The sequence below is a fragment of the Tachysurus vachellii genome, chromosome 9 (genome assembly GCF_030014155.1).
Source record: "Tachysurus vachellii isolate PV-2020 chromosome 9, HZAU_Pvac_v1, whole genome shotgun sequence".
NCBI classification, from domain to species: Eukaryota; Metazoa; Chordata; class Actinopteri; order Siluriformes; family Bagridae; genus Tachysurus; species Tachysurus vachellii.
The window spans coordinates 9,293,094-9,313,711 of NC_083468.1; positions in this window are offsets into that span (position 1 = coordinate 9,293,094).

The window sequence follows — 20,618 nt, forward strand, 5'->3', positions numbered from 1 at the left end:
TATCTTGTTTTTCCTGGTTCTTATCCACAGAAACGTCCATGGGTGTTGATTCACCATCCAGCTGTAGTGAGGTCTGTGGGCAGGGCTCAGCCTGAGCTGTGTCTGTGAACAGTAGTTGTTGTGGCTGCGGAGTTTTATCCTTGACAACTGAATATCCATCCAGGTGTTGGTGTGAAATCCTGTGGTCATTTAGGCCATTCAGGAGTGGACTGGCACACTCAGCTGATGAATGATGAAGGAAGAAAAAGATATTGTCTTTAAGCAACCTAGCACCTAGTTTGTTTGGGTGGATACAGATGTGGCCTTTTAAAAAGCCCGCCTCGGAGAGAAGAATGCCGCGAGGACCTCCGGCATTCTGCGAGACTCTATCAAAGGGGGGTCAAATTGTTCAGCGCAGGAAATACAAAACCTGTAGAGGGCAGTCGTGTTTCATGTAGGCTGACGAGTCGACAATATGTGTTATTTTCTTTTGCCGGTTACATAAACAGTCACATCTGCGACTTTTTGGTACCGCTCAATGCAACTTTGGATTTCCTCAGGCGACGTGCGGTGTGTTACGGAAAAAATGCTTCTGTTGGTTTGTTGATGGTAAACATCATTGTTGATGGGGTTATTAGCGATAGTTTATCAGTATTGCAGCAAATAGTTTGTTTTGTATTTCCAAATCGCTTTTAAATCTGAATATAGAGTGTTATTTGGTGTAATTAGTGGTTTGTTTTTTATATATTATGGTGTAGTAGAGGATATGGCAAACAGCTCATCCTGAATGAAATCCCTCATTCCATATCTAAAGCATTTTGAGCGCAATATAAATGTATCATATTGTTATTCTTATTATATATGAATAATAAGCTAATTTATTTAATTTAATTAAGCTACATTTAAACAAAAAAAAGTTTTTTAACAATTTTTTTTGTTTAAATGTAGCTAAAATAAATTGATTGCGACCACTTACCTTAAATAAATTTTGTAAATTGAATGAATCATTTTTTTCAGTGTGTTGTAAGATCTGTAAAGTGTTATCAGTCAATAAATATCTGTTTTAGTTTTCTATATCGTGTTTAAGTTATTATTTATATATTTTATAAAATACAATGTTATCTAAATACAATATGTGATGCTGAGGTATTTTTTTTTATTAAAAATAAGCTCCAGTTCATGTTCTCTAAACAATAAACACTGTTTAACACATGACTTTTAGTCTGATTATTTGCATTGAGCATATCGCAATATAGAGGTTGTTCTTTTGTAGTTATGTACTAATTTAGCATTTTTTGTCTGATTATTTGGCATTAAGACATATCACAATAGAGAGATTAGCAACCTGCGCGGCGCAGATCGATTGACACATGAGATCAATGTAACGCAAGAGTGATAAGGTTTGAATGGCTCTCGCGGAACTTTGATGTCATAGATTGATTTGTCTGCGCAGTGCTGCATGCAGTCAAATACATGTAAACAATACTCCTGTTTCATTACGTTCAGGCCGAATACAGATGCCCCTACACGGTTCTAGACCTTTTTTAGGGTGGCTTCAGCCCCCCTGTGTGTGATCTCAGCCACCCTAAAACTATAAGGATAATTTTTACTTTCATAAATAAACAATAAAAATTACGTTAAAAAGGCAGTACATGTCGTCGATGGGAAAGAAAATTATTTATCAGTTTGATCCAAGAGCGATTTTTTTTACTTTGCTTTTACGCGCATGCGTTGTAGTCTTTCAAAAGTGCTTCGGCAACCAAAAGCAGTGAAATTTCACTGTTCTTATTACTAGAGTTGTCATTTAATATATAATATAAAACTCTTCTTTTAAATTCTCTCTGAGGGCTAAAACCCCCTAGAAATCCTAGAACCGCCCCTGCCCTACACTCGTAATATATTCATTTATTAAAAAAAAAAAAAACACCCTCATGTCCATGTGTACACGTAAAATAATTATGCATTATTTATAAAAAATAAAATATGCATTATTTATGTCTCCCCACAGACTTTATTTTAGCTGCTTCATAACATTTAGCCTTGATAGACCACTGACACAACCCCCAATACTAATCGATCTCCTCTCAGGGATTCAAAAGAAAACCATTTTTTCCTGTTTTCACCATGTTGTGGGGTGATTGCAGTGACTGTTTAAATGCTATTTACTGCATAAAAAAATGGGTCGATATTGCATAACTTAATTTGACATATGTTGATATAACCAACTTAAATTTACAGCAATAAGTGGAAAGTTTTACGTAATCAACAAATGGTTAATACAAAGCATAAGCTTTTTCTTGCAGTTACTTTGTTTAAATGCTATTTACTGCATAACTTAAAGGGTATTTCATATGAATGTTTATAACTTATAAAAAAATGGGTCCAGAGCCGATCCTGACCTCCCTGGGGCCCTAAGCAAAATTCTGCTAAGGGGCCCTCCTACCTGACCCGTGAGCCATCTAAACCATTTGCCACACATTCACACTTGACAGCACTCTACTAACAAATTTCAGCATAACACCTGTAAGGTTTAGATAACTACTATTATTCATTTTATAAGCTGCATTAGGCCCCACTTAAACTGCCTCCCTCAGATTCCTCTTTATCCATTTTCAAATATAAAATACTATTTATAATATGACATGGCTCTTGCAATATTCAACTAGTGAATATGCAATAGCAGATATCAGCAATTACGTTTTTACTAGTGTAAAATGTAATCCCTGATATCAAAAATATGGTTACTACTAGAAATCACACTCTTAATATTTACATTTTAAGTATTGAAAACAAAAAAGTATCAAAAATCCATATCATGTGAATGAATAAAAGCTAAAATGCTTGGAATACAGTATCACTGTGTTTTATAGTATGCATTAGAGCAATACTTGATCCCTGATGGTTATTATTTACTGAGGAATGTGCATTCATATTGACCTGGCATTATGCTCATTCCAATGTAAATCCATTGGTTTCCATATTGCATTAACGTTGTTGTAACCTTGAGAGACTATAAACATTGTCATTTAGGAGTGCTATCACGCTACTTTTTGTACTGGTCTACATTTTTTTCACTTTTCATGGCCAGATGGATAACTCCGCTTCATATTGTCATCTACACAGCAGGGGCGATTCTAAGGTCAGAGCTTTAGGGGTGCTGAGCTCCTTTTCAGGGGTGCTGAAGCTAAGGTTATGATCACAAGGCACACCGAGGCATGCCATTTTAAAAATCTTTGTTATTATTATTATTATTAGAGTTCAAGCACGAAGCGCTGGAAACCTATTGTTTTTGTTAGGATTTTTATTATTATTATTAGGGTTCAAGCGCGAAGCGCGGAACCCTATTGTATTCGTTCTGATTTTTATTAGGGTTCAAGCGCGAAGCGCTGGAAACCTATTGTTTTTGTTAGGACTTTTATTATTATGGTTCAAGCGCGAAGCGCTGGAAACCTATTGTTTTTGTTAGGATTTTTATTATTAGGGTTCAAGCGCGAAGCGCTGGAAACCTATTGTTTTTGTTAGGATTTTTAGTGTTCAAGCGCGAAGCGCTGGAAACCTATTGTTTTTGTTAGGATTTTTATTATTATTATTATTAGGATTCAAGCGTGAAGCGCTGGAACCCTATTGTATTCGTTCTGATTTTTAGGGTTCAAGCGTGAAGCGCTGGAAACCTATTGTTTTTGCTAGGATTTTTATTATTAGGGTTCAAGCGCGAAGCGCTGGAAACCTATTGTTTTTGTTAGGATTTTTATTATTATTATTATTATTAGGGGGTCAAGCGTGAAGCGCTGGAAACATTGTTTTTGTTAGGATTTTTATTATAATTAGGGTTCAAGCGCGAAGCGCTGGAAACCTATTGCTTTTGTTAGGATTTTTATTATTAGGGTTCAAGCGCGAAGCGCTGGAAACCTATTGTTTTTGTTAGGATTTTTAATATTATTAGGGTTGAAGCGCTGGAAACCTATTGTTTTTGTTAGGATTATTATTATTATTATTATTATTATTATTATTATTTTTCTGCCCTAGAAACGGTCGTGCAGCCCAAACCATAAGGCCTAGAGAGCTCAAACTTGGTCAGATGGTAGTACTGGTCACAGTTACTCAGGGCCAAAATCTCAGCGGAATCTGACAATTTTGTCAGAAACGTATTTGTCCCCATAACCCCTAAACCCCTAAAACCCCTATGTCCAAATCTCAAGTGCTTTATATCATTGGAATCCTTGGCTCATGACTTAAAAAACATATATCTCCAATTTCATTTCCGCCATTAAATTTGTTCGCTATCGCGCATTTTATCCAAAACCTACTTTTGCTAACTAGTCCTAGGTTTTTCGCCTGATCAAGACCAATCCAGTGCAGTAATATTCTCTGGAGTCTCAATGACAATAATTTTCGAAAAAAAGTCGAAGTTTTGATTCAGGGTCCTTAAGGGGCCCCAAAAAGTTTGGACTGTGAGGAGCCAGTTTTAATAAAATGTCAATAACTCAAGAATTAAATGAGCTATCAACACCAAACTTGGGACACATGTGAAAGAGGTCAAACTGAGGTCACAGTTCAAAAATCGTGGCGATTGGCCACTTCGTGGCGCTATAACGGAAAAATCACTAAAAACAGCCATTTTAAAAAAAAAAGCCCTCTAGCGCCCCCAACAGTTCAAAAACCCAATTTTGTGCTGACTTGTAAGGCAAAGATTCTGATTCTGGTTCTGACTCGGAGTGGGTGGGGCCTAACCCGGAAGTAGACACGGGGCTTGTCTTGAAATGGGCGGGGCTTTAACCGGTAATAATTAATTTGTAATATTTATAACACTAGCTTACTACCTTTATGTTTTTATGAAATACAGCAAAAACGTGTCAGACACACAGTGTCTGGTTACTGGTTAGAGACAGCTGAAGGTTTAAAAAAGAAAAAAAAAATCTCCGACAGGCAGAGACGCAATGCGAGTCGCATTCTACCAAGCAAGCACCACGTCTGAACGAACCCACGTTTACCAGAACTCTACTGGTTAGTAAGTACGTATTATTAACATTACAACCCGAAGTAAAAAGCTGAAGAAGCCCTAAACGTTAACGGAAAAGACACGCGAACCCGAGTGACTGAGGGAGAGACAGAGAGCTGTTCTGTGTGTGACTGTGAGTGAGCAGAGCGAGACACAGCAACACAATACATCTGTATGTGTGTAGGGGAGGGGCGCTGTGACTAGCCTATCACTGTAGGGGAGGGGCGCTGTGACTAGCCTATCACAGAACGCTGACACAATCAGCTAGCCAATGATGATTTTCATACAATCCGAGCACAGATATTGACTTGTATTACTCGTATAATATTCGTACTCGGCAGAAGTGCTGTATCCGGTACGGATAAAATGACAATATATGTCATGTCATGCTACATATGTCATACTACAGAGGGTGCCACAACATATGTCATGTGAAGTACTCACCCGTCCAGTTTTCCCTAAAATAAACAAAGTCATATCCGGCCCATCTCTAATGGATATGACTTTGTTTATTTTAGGGAAAACTGGACGGATGAGTACTTCACATGACATATGTTGTGGCACCCTCTGTAGCATGACATATGTAGCATGACATGACATATATTGTCATGTCAATCCAAAGGCCTTAAACGCTTGAACCCGGGAAATGCTGCTTGCAGCTTTAATTATTATTATTATTATTATTATTATTATTCTGCCTTAGAAACGATCGTGCAGCCCAAACCGTAAGGTCTAGAGAGCTCAAACTTGGTCAGATGGTAGTACTGGTCACAGTTACTCAGGGCCAAGGTCTCAGCGGAATCGGACAATGGGGCGCTACAGCGCCCCTCAACGCGTTTGTCCCCATAACCCCTAAACCCCTAAAACCCCTATGTCCAAATCTCAAGTGCTTTATATCATTGGAATCCTTGGCTCATGACTTAAAAAACGTATATCTCTGATTTCATTTCCGCCATTAAATTTTTTCGCTATAGTGCATTTTGCCCGAAATCTACTTTTGCTAACTAGTCCTAGGTTTTTCGCCTGGTCGAGACCAATCCAGTGCAGTAATATTCTCTGGAGTCTCAATGTCAATATTTTGATTCAGGGTCCTTAAGGGGCCCCAAAACGTTTGGACTGTGAGGAGACAATTTTACTAAAATGTCAATAACTCAAGAACTAAATGAGCTATCAACACCAAACCTTGGACACATGTGAAAGAGGTCAAACTGAGGTCACAGTTCAAAAACCGTGGCGATTATTTGTTCTTGTTCTCTCTCTTTGCTCCACTATCTATCTTTTCAGATCCCTACCATTGGACATCTCCTGTCAATCTTCATTATCCTGTGTGACATCACAGTCCGAACACAGTTCTAGAATCAGTGCTCTCAGTGTTCTAGAATTAGTGCTCTCCTCCAAGCACATTCAGCTTCAATTAGAGGGCTCTATTGTTGTTCATTCGGTTTTAGTATGTCAGACTGTTCATGTATCCCAATTTCTTAGTTATTTTGTGTATGTGACTTGCGGGTCACTTTGTGTACGTGACTTGCGGGTCACTTTGTGTATGTGACTTGAGGGTCACTTTGTGTATTTGACTTGCCGGTCACTTTGTGTATGTGACTTGCGGGTCACTCGTTCTGCATCTGGATGCTTGTGTTTCTTCGCTTTATGGATATGACTTTGTTTATTTTAGGGAAAACTGGACAGGTGAGTACTTCACATGACATATATTGTGCAACACGTTGGTAAGCTTTTCTGTATTAGAGACACTAGGTTAGGAGCAGGTGCCACCCTCTGTAACTTGCAGGTCACTTTGTGTATGTGAAAATCCTTTAAGGCCTTAAACTCCCTAAAGGCCTTAAACGCTTGAACCCGGGAAATGCTGCTTGCAGCTTTAATTATTATTATTGGGCTTTTAACTTTTTATTAAATGACAAATTCCTTTCACAAGATCATTATGTACTGTGCCTAGTCTCCCACCTGATTCTGTCTTTTTTCTTTTAAAGAACTGTGGTATGTCCGTTGCTCACTGGCAGGCCACACACACACACACACACACACACAGAGAGAGTGAGAGAGAGAGAGAGAGAGAGAATAATGCTAGGAGTTCAGGAGTTAAGCCTGGTTCAGGTTAAATCCTCTGTGTGTGAGGAATGAACAAATACAGCAAAGTGAGTGAGTGTTTTCAGACATACTGGTGGTATACAGTGATATGTCGTTTATTTTCACTCTGGTCCAAACGCCAGGGCTTCCATGTTTCCAAAAGACGCACGTGACGACATGTTTACATGACTCCCGATTGTTAAAATGGGTATCAAATTAACGATAAACTTTACCAACAGAGACACACGCACACACTACACAGGTACGCAGTTTATTTGTCGCGCTGCTGTTTTTGTTTCACGCTCTAGCAGTTAATAAACAGAACTGCGTGCGTCTTGCGGAAGAACATTGTAACCAGCGCTGCTTCTCTCCGTTTATGACTGTGGACGAGTCACTCACGTCCTGTGCTACTCCACAGCGGCGGCGACCCACTGGACTAAAATATTAATAAAAATTTTAGCTCCTTTTTAGCCTCGCCCATGCTACACAGTAAACATTAACACACGTTATAAAATTAGGCAGGGGAGGCGGGCCCTTGCGTAATTTGCGGGGCCCTACGCAACGTGCGTAGTGTGCGTATAGGGCCAATCGGCTCTGAATGGGTCGATATTGCATAACTTAACCCTCCTGCAGACCTCGTCTGAATTCCTATACAAATTAGGAGCGTTGAGTCAACTTGACCTTGTCTGTTTTGACTGCTTATAAAAAATGAAGTATATATGATAGCCTTTTTTTCACCTTTTTTGTCTAACTTGTTTACAACATATTAACATATATTTTGCAAAACAATTTGTAATATTTGGTATAATAAACCTCATTAATATGCAAAAATGCCTCATTTTCTAGTAAAAAAAAAAAAAAAAGAAATTTTGAATTATTTTCACTCTAGAGGCACAAAAGTTAATGCACAATTACAGGCTGGTATATTTCAAAGCCAGGAGATTGTTTTGAAATCATTTTGACCATTTTTAATGTCAGTAAATAATAAATAATATATATATAAAATAATAATTTTCCCTTATGAGAAAAAATGAACACAAACTATATTACAGCTAAATATATATTTTTTGAATAATAATAATAATAATAATAATAATAATAATAATAATAATAATAATAATAATTAAAGCTGCAAGCAGCATTTCCCGGGTTCCAGCGTTTAAGGCCTTTTGATTGACATGACAATATATGTCATGTCATGCTACATATTTCATGCTACAGAGGGTGCCACAACATATGTCATGTGAAGTACTCACCCGTCCAGTTTTCCCTAAAATAAACAAAGTCATATCCATTAGAGATGAGCCAGATACTTGGCTGAAACGAGTATCCGGTACGGATAAAGCACTTCTGCCGAGTACGAGTATTATACGAGTAATACGAGTCAATGTCTGTGCTCGGATTGTATGAAAATCATCATTGGCTAGCTGATTGTGTCAGCGTTCTGTGATAGGCTAGTCACAGCGCCCCTCCCCTACAGTGATAGGCTAGTCACAGCGCCCCTCCCCTACACACATACAGATGTATTGTGTTGCTGTGTCTCGCTCTGCTCACTCACAGTCACACACAGAACAGCTCTCTGTCTCTCCCTCAGTCACTCGGGTTCGCGGGTCTTTTCCGTTAACGTTTAGGGTTTCTTCAGCTTTTTACTTCGGGTTGTAACGTTAATAATATGTACTTACTAACCAGTAGAGTTCTGGTAAACGTGGGTTCGTTCAGACGTGGTGCTTGCTTGGTAGAATGCGACTCGCATTGCGTCTCTGCCTGTCGGAGATTTTTTTTCTTTTTTAAACCTTCAACTGTCTCTAACCAGTAACCAGACACTGTGTGTCTGACACGTTTTTGCTGTATTTCATAAAAACATAAAAGGTAGTAAGCTAGTGTTATAAATATAACAAATTAATTATTACAGGTTAAAGCCCCGCCCATTTCAAGACAAACCCCGCCTACATCCGGGTTAGGCCCCACCCACTCCGAGTCAGAACCAGAATCAGAATCTTTGCCTTACAAGTCAGCACAAAATTGGGTTTTTGGACTGTTGGTGGCGCTAGAGGGCTTTTTTTAAAAAAAATAGCTGTTTTTAGTGATTTTTCTGTTATAGCGCCACGAAATGGCCAATCGCCACGGTTTTTGAACTGTGACCTCAGTTTCACCTCTTTCACATGTGTCCCATGTTTGGTGTTGATAGCTCATTTAGTTCTTGAGTTATTGACATTTTAGTAAAACTGGCTCCTCACAGTCCAAACTTTTTGGGGCCCCTTAAGGACCCTGAATCAAAATTTCACTTTCTTTTCGAAAATTATTGTCATTGAGACTCCAGAGAATATTACTGCACTGGATTGGTCTTGATCAGGCGAAAAACCTAGGACTAGTTAACAAAAGTAGGTTTCGGATAAAATGCGCGATAGCGAAAAAATTTAATGGCGGAAATGAAATTGGAGATATACGCTTTTTAAGTCAAGCCAAGGATTCCAATGATATAAAGCACTTGAGATTTGGACATAGGGGTTTTAGGGGTTTAGGGGTTATGGGGACAAACGCGTTGAGGGGCGCTGAAGCGCCCCAAATTGTCCGATTCCGCTGAGATTTTGGCCCTGAGTAACTGTGACCAGTACTACCATCTGACCAAGTTTGAGCTCTCTAGGCCTTACGGTTTGGGCTGCACGACCGTTTCTAGGGCGGAATAATAATCATAATAATAACAATAATAATTAAAGCTGCAAGCAGCATTTCCCGGGTTCAAGCGTTTAAGGCCTTTAGGGAGTTTAAGGCCTTAAAGGATTTTCACATACACAAAGTGACAAATAAACAAAGTCATATCGGTGAGTCTACAATGCTCGTGCGAAGCAAAACGAAGTATGAAAACATACTTGGCAATAAAGACCATTCTGATTCTGATTCTGATTCTGAGACTTTGCCTTACGAGTCAGCACAAAATTGGGTTTTTGGACCTATGGGCACAAATGGCCCAGATTGTCCGATTCCGCTGAGATTTTGGCCCTGAGTAACTGTGACCAGTACTACTATCTGACCAATTTTGAGCTCTCTAGGCCTTACGGTTTGGGCTGCACGACCGTTTCTAGGGCGGAATAATAATAATAATAATAATAATAATAATAATAATAATAAAAATCCTAACAAAAACAATAGGTTTCCAGCGCTTCGCACTTGAACCCTAATAATAATAATAATAAAAATCCTAACAAAAACAATAGGTTTCCAGCGCTTCGCGCTTGAACCCTAATAATAATAATAACAAATTAAATAACATGGTTTAGGCTTGTTAAGTACAAATTTACAGAACATCGATCAATACAGAACACAGCAGTGTCTTAATGAAATTAAAATTAGCCAGTATTTGTGCACCTGTAAATGTACAAAACGAATGCAATACAGAAGGCAATGCAAATAAATGATTTTAGAGATATTTCTATAAATATCTCTAAAATAAATGATTAAAGTAACTTAATAAAATCTCTTAATTACACTTATGTTATGTTATGCCTAACTTGAACTGTGATTTCCTTTATATTTTACATTGCAATTATTTGAGTAAATGTAGTTTGAGTATATTTGAGTAAAATATTCTGTGAAGCGAAACACATTAAGATGATTGCTAAGATAGTGCCCCCGAACAGAAGTGCGGGAAGCCGCGGCAAACTGCGGCAAGAATTGCAGAATGCCGCGAGAGAAGACGTTCGTTCTTAAAGGCCACATCTGTACCATCTGTGTTAAAAAGTTGCCTTTGACTCCAGAAGATATTCAAATTGTCAATGTAATTCAGTCCGCTCATGGTGCAGGTTTTTTTCAGCCATGAATTTAAACTTAGTAGTAGAGAAAACATATTCGTTCCTCTGCCTGGGAGAGGTCCACTGATGAATGATTGAACTTTCAGTCTTGCAAGTGTTTCAAAAAGTTCATTGAAATCCCTCTTGAGGAGCTCAGACTGCTCTTTCCAAATATCTTTCTTTCCCACATGTATGACAATCCGACTGACAGACTTATGTTTCATCAGAATGTTGCAAAGTTCCTTGTTAACATCAGAAACCATTGCCCAAGGAAAACAGTACGTACAGGTAGCCTTGCTTCCAATGTTTCTGATAATAGAGTCACCCACTATCAGCGTGCTTGGCTCGGCTGCCATCTGAGTGGTGCGCCGCTGCCTGTATGATATTGAGCATCTGTTAGCTCTGTTAGCTACTGGCTGATGTGATCTGTGTCCATTTACATTTGGGGATTCTTCGCCCAAACTCACTAGTGCTTCAAATCTATTTTCAAGCCGCACAGGGGGTGGTAGAATACCAATATTAGCTACTCGAGTTGTACCCATATCTGGGGTAGATGATGCTAATGCAGCAATTTGTGACACTTGTGACAGTCTAATGTCTTGAACACCTTTGGATCTCGCACCCTGTTTATGCCATCAGTTTGTGTCCTCAATTTTGGTTTCTCTGAGCTCACTATGACCTGTTTAAAAGCATTAGGTTCACAGGACTCACCAGCTTTATGTTGAGAGGGACCACGATGAAGCTCTGCTGTATGTTCTGGCAGGGTCGGCAGCACTACAAGTAACTTTGTTTCGAGAACTGCAATCTTTTGTAGAAGTCTGTGGCAGTTTGAGCAGCAGGTGGATTGAGATCCAAAAGAAGGCATTTTCTCTTCTGTTCAAGTGTGGGCAGCTGTGTTGTCCTGATTTAGGATTGTAAACTGCCGGCAATAGCAGACTGGTAGACCGCTATGACAAATTCCCCAAGTTGTTGAATATTCCAAATATCAATATAGTTCCAGGAATCTGTAGTTTTAGTGTGAGTGCCCAATTGTTTAGTTTGAGCACTGTGCTGAACTGCTGGTAGTTAAATCAGAAGATAAAAGCGAAAAAGCAAAAGCGCAAAGAACAGAGCACAAGTAAAAGCGTCCGAACAGTAGCGAAGCAGTAAAATAAACAATATATTGTTATTACTATAACCAAGATATACAGGGGGATATGTACTATGAACATAATATAATATATTTCTGTTACTATGAATAGAAATTAGGTGGGTATATACAATGTAAGGCAATGGTCAGCAGCAATGCAAAAAAAAAGAAGAGCAAGTGTGCAAATGAGCATAGTTTTATGTAACAGTCCATTAGTGCAATAACTAATTGTGGGGTAAGAAATGAGCAAATGAGCAAAAGTGATCATAGGTCTTTGTGTAGACAGTCCATTAGTGCAGTAATGAAGTGTGAGGTGTGTGTGTGGGGTGGGGGTTGGCAGTAGAATGAAGGACAGTAGGATCAGCGAGGGGCAGAGTTCAATAAAGAGACAGCTCTAGGAAAAAAGCTGTTTTTTAGTCAGCTGGTCCTGGTCCGGATGCACCTGAAAAGCCTGCCGGAGGGTAGAAGTGAGAACAGACTATGGGAGGAGTCCTTAAGAATGCTGCGAGCTCGACGGAGACAGCGTTTCTTGTGGATGTCCTCCATGGCAGGAAGTAGAGTCCCTGTGATGCGCTGGGTGGTTTTCACTACCCGCTGCAATGCCCTGCACTCTGACTCTGACTGTGACACAGCTGGTCAGGATGCTTTCTATTGTGCAGAGGTAGAAGTTCACCAGGATATCCGAGGAGAGCTGATTTTTCTTTAGTGTCCTCAGGAAAAAGAGGTGCTGGTGAGCCTTCTTGACCAGGCTGGAGGTGTTGGTAGTCCACGACAGGTCCGCCGAGATGTGGATCCCCAGGACCTTGAAGCTAGAAACACGTTCAACAGCCACCCCATTGATGTGGATGTTGTCGTGTGTGCCTCCTGTCTCTTTCCTGAAGTCCACAATGTTTTGGAGGTGTTAAAGACCAAGTTATTGTCATTGCACCACGTGGCTAGGTGCTAGATTTCCTCCCTGTAGGCAGTCTCATCGTTGTTGGTGGTGAGACCGATCATTGTAGTGTCATCTGCAAACTTGATGATGGAGTTAGATCCATTCACTGGCCTGCAGTCGGAGGTGAAGAGGGTGTAGAGGAACTCAGCACACAGCCCTGTGGTACACCAGTGTTGAGTGTGATGGTGTTGGAGCAGATGGAGCCCGATCGAACCTTCTGGGGTCTGTTGGTCAGGAAGTCCATGATCCAGTTGCAAGTTGTGGTGTTAATGCCCAGATCTACTAATTTGGCTATTAACTTGGATGGAATGATGGTGTAAAATGCTGAGCTGAAATCAACAAACAGCATGCGTGCATAAGTGTTCTTAGAAATATTGCCAAGCTGAGAAACATCCTGTCTGTATCTGATGCTGAGAAACTAGTGCATGCTTTCATGACCTCTAGACTGGACTATTGTAATGCATTACTAGGTGGTTGTCCTGCATGTTTAATAAATAGGCTACAGTTAGTCCAAAATGCAGCTGCCAGAGTTCTCACTAGGACAAGAAAGTATGACCATATAACCCCAATTTTATCATCTCTACACTGGCTACCTGTTAAGTTTAGAATTGATTACAAACTGCTGCTACTTACATACAAGGCTCTTAAAGGTTTAGCTCCCACATATCTAACTAGTCTCCTAACACGTTACAATCCTTCACGCTCTCTGAGATCACAAAACTCAGGACTTCTGGTAGTTCCCAGAATATCTAAGTCCACTAAAGGTGGTAGAGCATTTTCTTATTTAGCTCCTAAACTCTGGAATAGTCTTCCTGATAGTGTTCGGAGCTCAGACACACTTTCCCAGTTCAAAAGCAGATTAAAAACTCATCTCTTTAGTCAGGCATACACATAATACATCCCATAATCTTGTGCACTATTACATTAGACTTGCACATTTTTATGAACAGCAGATATGTTAATCCCTCTCCACTGCTTCTCTCTTTCTACCCATCCCGAGGCATCCAGACATTGCACCGTCTCCGATCGTCTTCCATGCGATGAAGATCTCGGACCTCCACTGAGATGACTCTGCTAAAAAATCCAGCATAAACCAGCATGAATTCCATGCTGGTCCAGGCTGGTTTTTACTGGTTCATGCTGGTATAGTGCTGGTATAATGCTGGTCAGTGCTGATATAGTGCTGGTATACTGCTGGTATAGCTTGGTGGCCAGCATAGTCATGGTGTTATCAAGCAAAATAGGGCGGGTATAGCTGGTTAACCAGTATGATCTTTCTGGAATGAGCTTTATGGGAACAACCTTTATTTTTGCTTGTGTATGTTTCTATGTATCTCTGGAAAATTGTCCATAGTGTGTGATTGCATGAGTGAATGAGTGTGCGTGTGTGCCCTGCGATGGGTTGGCATTCCGTCCAGGGTGTATCCTGCCTTGATGCCCGATGACGCCTGAGATAGGCACAGGATCCCCGTGACCCGAGGTAGTTCGGATAAGCGGTAGAAGATGAACGAATGAATGAATGAATGTTTCTATGTAACACATTAATATAAGATTAAAACACAATATATTGGAATATATTTAATTATAAGTGTATTATTTCCTTTGCTCCCTCTTTTGAATAAAGAACTGAAATAACAAAGCTCAAAAAGCTTTGAATAACAAAGAATAAAAACATTTAAAAATCGTTCGTTAGGGATTAAAGTGTCTCCACACATTAAATATAGTAATAGAACAAATGTTGACTTCCCGGGCTCCATGAGGGAAGCAGCATATAAATCATACAGAATGATGGTTTTTGAAAGATATATAAAGATGTACATATATATATATATATATATATATATATATATATATATATATATATATATATGTATATATATATATATATATATATATATATATACATATATATATATATATATATATATATATACATATATATATATATATATATATATATATATGTATATATATATATATATATATATATATATATATATATATATATATAAAACCCATTTGTCTCAATTAAGAGGTAGTTAAGTGTTGTTTGTTTTTTTAGTAAAGCGGTAATGTGAAGAGATATTACCCAGCATCAGCTTTGCTATGCAACCTTTAAAGCAGCTATGTTCACGAAGGTAAATGTAGTTCCTGCACTTTCCAAAAATAAATCTTGCAATGTTTTCGACTACATTATATACCTTACAGTGTTTTTCGAAATTAGTATAAGTGCACGTGTTCCAGATCATCTTGTTTTTCACCGTAATTAGGATTTTGTTTTGGGGTAAATGAAAAGCTTCCGCTTCTACACGACGAATCTGCTGATCACTGGGAATCAGAATGTTTGCATACGTGAGGTACCTGGATGACGGCTGCACGGCAGTTGTTTCAACTAGCGATATTAAGGACTTTAATTAAGACATGTTTGACCAAACTCAGGTTTATTCGGTACGATGGAAGCAAGACTTCTTCAGGGCACAAATACTGATGCTTAAAAGGTATGTAACTTAACCAGTAGCTGTTTTATCGTAACTCGTTCACTGCACAATATAAACAAATGAGTGATATATAGTTTTGTTTCTTATTTTGTTTCTATAATTTTTCAGAGAATAAAGAAGATATAGAGCAGTTGTCTAAAGGCAAATGACTCCTGGTAGCACCTCTTAAAAAAACATGGTCAAAAAAAGAGAGAGTGGAAGCTAAGGTCTCTAAAAGAGAGAGTGGAAGCTAAGAACAAAAATGTGTGTTGTAAAGGTCATATTGTGTAACGTTATTTGTGCATGTGTATTACAGTGTGATGGCAAATGTCATCATCCAATAAATATTTTAAACAAACTTTATATATATATATATATATATATATATATATATATATATATATATATATATATATATATATATATACATATATATATATATATATATATATGTCACAAACCTACCTTCGTGGCTCATGGGTTTCTTTCTTCACAGAAGCATTACAGCTATCGATTTTTAACAAAACAGGCCTACTCAAATGTATCTAACCTAACTATTTTCACTTGTTAGTGTCCAAAAAACAGTGTTTTACATGCACTGCCAAGAGAGGCATTGTCTAGAAGTAGGCTGACTTAAAGTCAGTAAAATAATAATAAAAACAATAATTTAATAGTGGAATCCAAAACATTCAATTTAATTAAAATATATTATAAAAAACATTTTAAAACGTCAATGAACATGTATAATAAGCAGTAATAAATAGTAATAAATAGATATTTAAAATACATCGATAACACAGATAAACATACATAAAATCATAATTAAAGGAATAGTTCACCCAAAAAATAAAATTAATAAAGGTCAAATTATCGTTTCACTACGTTATACGGCATGTTTACCTATAATAACGAGGCAAAAAGCCAGCCAGCTTGCTTAAAGTGATGAGCATGATGGCAAAGGCAGCTACTTGTTGAACATAACGGTTTGCCTTGACATTGTAAGATACAATCCTATCTTATCTGCAATGCAGGGTTTAGTCCGCGTTGCAGTGGATTGTCTTGCTCTAAATTCCTGTCCTCAGACGAGCACCAGAACTAACGGGGGTCAAGATTTTTTTTTCTTTGAGCCCCACAAAAATCACTTCTACCAAAAATCGCGGACTACCTGTGCACTGCAGATAAGGTATGGCGTTTTTTTTAATTTCCTGAAATTTTTGGAGATACGAGGTTTTGGAGATACGAGGATTCCATCTGACAGCGACGATATATATATATATATATATATATATATATATATATATATATATATATATATATATATATATACATATATATACGTACATATATATATATACATATATATATATATATATATATATATATATATGTGTATATATATATATACACATATATATATATATACACATATATATATATATATATATATATATATATATATATATATATATATATATATGTATAAGAATGCCATGTAAATGATAGGAATATCCAGAATGTTTTTCTTTATTAAAAAGTGAATTGCAATTCTCTAGAAAATTGTCTTGGTCTTTATTTAACTATGAATATGCACTAAGAAATGTGATATGTAACAAATGGGTTTTGTTGTGGTCTTGCTGGGATTATACTAGCATCAAAAAGACAACATATGTTGACCAGCACACCAGCATCCCAGGCTGGTCGGCCAGCACACCAGCATCCCAGGCTGGTCGGCCAGCACACCAGCATCCCAGGCTGGTCGGCCAGCACACTAGCAACCAGCACCTAATGCTGGACCAGCATACCAGCATCCCAGGCTGGTCGGCCAGCACACCAGCAACCAGCACCTAATGCTGGACCAGCACACCAGCATCCCAGGCTGGTCGGCCAGCACACCAGCATCCCAGGCTGGTCGGCCAGCACACCGGCAACCAGCACCTAATGCTGGACCAGCATGCAAAACATACCTCTTGCTGGACCAGCAATGCTGTTTTTCTTTAGCAGGGGAGGCCGACTCTATGAGAATCCTGAGACATCTACAGATCTACCAGCTCCAGTTGGACTCTGTGATACTAAGAGGAGCTCTGAACTCCATGTGATCCTTACACCAATACAGCATTTGTTTGACTGCATATTTGTAATCACACCCTCTAGTGTCACCCATATGAGGATGGGCCCCCTTTGAGTCTGGTTCCTCTCAAGGTTTCTTCCTTACCAATTTAAGGGAGTTTTTCCTTGCCACTGCTGCCTGAGTCACTTCTCCTTATGTTTACCTTGTGCTGTTCTGTAAAGCTGCTTTGAGACAATGTCGATTGTAAAAAGTGCTATACAAATAAACTTGAATTGAATTGAATTCTTATTGTCCAAGTGTGTGAGCACAGAGTGCAGTGCCATGGAAACTGCATCTTCTGTGCTCCTATTGCTGCAGTAGGCAAACTGGTGAGAGTCCAATATGGATGGCAGAGAGTCCTTCAGGTGTGCCAGGACCAGCTGCTCAAAGCACTTCATGACAATGGGAGTCAGTGCTACAGGGCGGTAGTCGTTTTGGACACGTTGGGTTGGAGTGTTTTGGCACTGGCACAATGGAGGTGCATTTAAAGCAAGTAGGAACAGCTGCTTGGGAAAGAGACAGGTTGAAGATGTCTGTAAAGACCCCAGCAAGCTGCTCAGCACATGCCCTGAGTACGCATCCAGAGATGTTGTCTGGTCCAGCGGCTTTGTGTGCGTTGATCCGGCTCAGTGCATTGCAGACATCTGTGGAGTAGAGTACGATTGGAGGGTGGTCAGCCGAGGGTTTGAGCTTGGTGGCAGTTTCTCTGTTGTCTCTCTCAAAGCGAGCATAAAAGTCATTAAGCTCGTTCAAGAAGGGGACATCAGTGGCAGCGGGGGTGGAGTGGGGGGATTTGTAATCACTGATGACCTGGATGCCTTGCCACATGCATCAAGTTAGAAAAATGCTCCTCTATCTTCCGCTTGTAGCAGTGCTTGGCCTCTTTGATGCCCCTCTTGAGGTTAGCTCTGGATGTGCTGTAGGCCTGTGCTTCACCTGATCTGAAGGCAGTATTGCGTGCCTTCAACAGGAGGCATACCTCCTTGTTCATCCATGGCTTCTGATTTGGGCATGTGACGATCTGTTTCTGAGTAGTAACACTGTCTATGGTGGTGTTGATGTAATCCAGTACAGAGGAGGTGTAACAATCAATGTCTGTGTGAGTGTCACTGGTGGCCTGAGATGCAAATGTACTCCAGTCTGTGTGTTGAAACCTTTCCTGGAGTGTGAAATCTGCTTCTGCGGGCCATACCTTGATGGTTCTCACTGATGGCTTCACTCGATTGATGAGGGGTGCATATTTGGGGGTGAATAACAAAGAAAGGTGATCTGACTGTCCCAGGTGGGGGAGGGGGGTCACAACGTAAGCCCCAGCCATGTTTATGTATACATGGTCTAAGGTTTTGTTCCCTCTGGTGTGACAGGAAACATGCTGGTGAAATTTGGGGAGAACTGCCTTAAGTTTCTGGGTGAACAGTCTGTTGTTTACTGATGGCCGCATAAAGTTCTTTCATAGCAAGCTTAGCATCAGCATCGGGGGTTATGTAAGCTGCTGTTATAATGGTGGAAGTGAACTCCTGCGGTAGATAAAATGGTCTGCATTTAACCATGAGAAACTCCAGGTTAGCTGAACAATGTCTCCCAACAATAACAGAGTCGAATCTCCTCCATTTTGTTCACCAGTGACCGAACATTGGCGAGAAAGATGCTGGGTAAAGAGAGCCGGTGTGGTGTTAGCTTTAGCTTAGCTTTCACTCCACCGCGCTTCCCCCGCCTTTGTTTATGGTCTCGGCGCCACCTGCGAGCACTTCCGCCTGGCCAGGTAGGGTGAGCAGCCTCGGCTGTTCTGGCTATCTCAGGAAGGAGTTGAAGATTGTCAATAAAACTTTCGGGAAGTCGCAAACCAATATCCAAAAGCTCATATCCAAAAGCTCATGTACGATGTATAGGCACAGCTGTTCTACACGAACAGACCCGAGATAAGCAACAGAAATACAGCAAAATTGCAGATTCTGGAGAGACCCTGAGCCTTGCGATGTGCTCGCGCCGCCATCTTGGTCATTACTTGAGGGCACATCTCCAAAGCTTGTGAATTCAGGGCAACATCTCTAAAAGTGAAGTGCACACTCTGGATCTATTGGGCATCACTACTCAGTTTTACTTGAGAAAATAAATAGTATCTCAGGATGAAATGAATGCTGATAGTGCTCTTCTAACATACTCAGCCCACAGACTCAAATTTTGAATATTTTTTTTTACAGTAGATTAAACAGATTGAACTTAAGTGCTAATGGCTCGCAGTTAAAGGTAGGGTCTCCGATGTTTGAAAGCCAATGTTGATATTTGAAATCACCAAAACAAACATGCCCCTAACCCAAATGGGTCCCACCCCTGTATTGATAGCTCCGCCCACACATACATACGTAACCCAGGCAACTAATGGAAAAAAATGTGTCTTTAGAACAATATGAACAAGAACAATATGATTGCACATAAACAAACAAGCAAAAATGACACGCAAGCATAATCATGCAAAGGATGTCATATATTAGTTCTGTGAAGCAAAGCAAAACCAACGTTACTCACCTATCGAGAAGGAAAAAAGCAGCCTCGGCATACATAAATAGGCTACAGTTAGTCCAACATGCAGCTGCCAGAGTTCTAACCAGTACAAGAAAATATGATCATTAACCCTAATTTTGTTATATTTACACTGGCTACGTTTTAAGTTTAGAATTGATTACAAATTGCTGCTACTTATGTACAAGGCTCTAAATGGTTTACCTCTCATGTATCTAACATGCTACAATCCTTCATGCTCTCTGAGGTCACAAAACTCAGGACTTTTGCTAGACTTCAGCTACAGTTGGACTTAATGAAGTATTCGGAAATTCTAAGAGGAGATGCCAACAACACTTTCTGTACCAAAAGTTCAAAGGATGCAAAATTAACATCAATATAGAGATCAGACAGTGAAAACAAACCCTTTCTAGCCATACCTCAATAGCATAGTCCATCACTGATGGAAGAAACATGTAGTTTTTCGCAATTGGTGCAGCCTGTGATAAATCTTTAAGAAGAAACAATTGTCTAACCTGACTACAGATTTTAACTGAATATATGGCAATTGGATTAGAAGTCAAGTTAGAGATTGGCTGTGTAAATGGTATTTTAGAGCAGTGT